The sequence below is a fragment of the Populus euphratica genome, unplaced genomic scaffold, assembly GCF_000495115.2.
Source record: "Populus euphratica unplaced genomic scaffold, PopEup_1.0 scaffold507.1, whole genome shotgun sequence".
Taxonomy (NCBI): domain Eukaryota; kingdom Viridiplantae; phylum Streptophyta; class Magnoliopsida; order Malpighiales; family Salicaceae; genus Populus; species Populus euphratica.
Genome location: NW_011500383.1, coordinates 168,093 through 170,267, shown reverse-complemented (window position 1 = coordinate 170,267; position 2,175 = coordinate 168,093).

Sequence of the window (2,175 nt, the reverse complement as noted above, 5' to 3'; positions counted from 1 at the left end):
GGGTCAACGGATAGGCAAACTAACCAAGTTATATATTTTTTTTAAAAGTATAAAATCAACCAACTTGATATATTAATTTATTTTTTTATGAAAATATTATATTTTTATAATTTAAGTCATTAATTTTACAAGTTAATATGGTCATCTTGAATATTTTTATTTTTTATTAATATTTTTTTTTTAATTTTATTCTTTAATATTTGAGTTAATTAAGAACTAAATTTTATAATTTATTTTGATTTTATTTTTATAAGATTATCTTAATCTAATGACTTATATCATAGGTTCTGTGAGTTCATTAAATTGACTTAAGTTTTTTTGTGATTAATTTTATTTTTAAATTTTATCTTTTAATTTTAATATTTGGGTTGATTGAGAATTAATATCTATAATTTATTTTAATTTATTTTTTATAAAATTATCTCATATTTATGATCTAAGTCAAAGGTTTGGTGAGTTTACTCGAGTTGACTGAGGTTTTTTTTTTTTTAATTTCATCTTTCAATATTAGATTGATTGAGAATCAAGTTTTATAATTTATTTTGATTTGCTTTTTATTGTTTATCTTAATCCTAGATTTGAAAGATTAATTTGTGTTCATTCAGGTTTTTTATATCTTTTTTTAATTTTATTTCTTAACATTAAATTGATTAAAAATTGAATTTTAATATTTTTTATTTATTTTTTATGAGGTTATCATAATTTCATAATTCAGATTACAGATTTTATATGTTAACTTAAATTGACCTAAATTGATCCATTAAATTATTATTTTAATATTTAAAAAATAAATATGACCTTGAAAGTTTTTTATTCAAATTAAATGGTCTTCGTTTCCCTTTGTCTTTTGCATTACCATCTTTCAAAAAAATTTGAACAATGCTTTACCATCTTTCAAAAAAGATTTGAACAATGCTTTGTTTAATTTGTGTCATCCATGGACAGTTTATTCGATGACTAGCTGTCAACAAAGGCTTCAACTGTCTCACTACTTTGGCACCTTGACAATTTCGGTGCTGGGACGAGGCGATGTCTTCTCTTCGATTTTGAGGTTGCTCATGGAAGGCCAGTTTCTCTTCCAATCCATACTAACACCTTAATAAAGTTAATGCTCTATTTTTCTACACATTTTCACTCTCCCTCACAACTTATTACATTATTAATTATTTGCTTTCCACTTCTAACATAACTTGGAATGTTCCTCGGAGCGTTTTACAAGGACATGAACTCCCAGACGGCTCTACTCAGCCCGAAGAACTTCACACAGCTGCTGACCCTGTAAGCAAAAATAGAAGAAGAGTGGGTCATCCCATTTATAGGTGTTAATCCTAACTTACATGGGATGTTATATATTTGATAGCAAAACAAAAATAATCACAGTATATTTGAAATAAATTGCCTAAAAGCCAACTTCTTTGGCAAGAAAAAAGGGATAGAAAAAAGGTCCTGGAACTTCTTGGTTTGCTAAGAAAACATGTTATCATAACCGACTTTTGGGTTCTTCCCTTCAAATTTACTCTTTTCCTTTCAAAAATAATAAAATAAATAAAAAGTAAAAAATAAAAATAATAATAACAAGAAGACTAACAACTTGATAAAAATAGGCCAAGAAAGTTTTGAATTATATAGAAGAATCAAGCTAGAGTTTTGGATGAATTTGTGAGCCTAATCACACCTCATTATACTTGATACTGAAAAAACAATGCAAACTCAAAGTCAAATTAAATGATTATTGGATGAATCTGTATAAAAATTAAGTCCAGCGACTATTTTAGATTTTTAATAGGTCAATTTGATTTAATCATGGTCGAATTAAAAATTTAATCATGTTTAATAATTAATTTTGGTCAAGTTAAAAGATTTAATTAGGTGCAAGGATTTAATTATATTTTTAATTGGTCAAATTAAATATATTAGGGACTTAATTGGTAAACAATTAAGTTTGAAAGCTCAATTTAGACTTAATCAAGAAGATTGAAATTTTAGAGGACCAATATCAAATTTAAAGAAGTTAATTGATTGAAATCAAAGATAAAATTATATAAAAAAATAAAGTTTAGGATCAATTAAGAGTTAATTTGAAGAAATTCCTACCAAGGACCTTTTTAAAAAGACATTAAACTTTGAGGAGTCAATTTAGTTAAAAACATAAGTGAAATTGAAGCAAATTAAAAG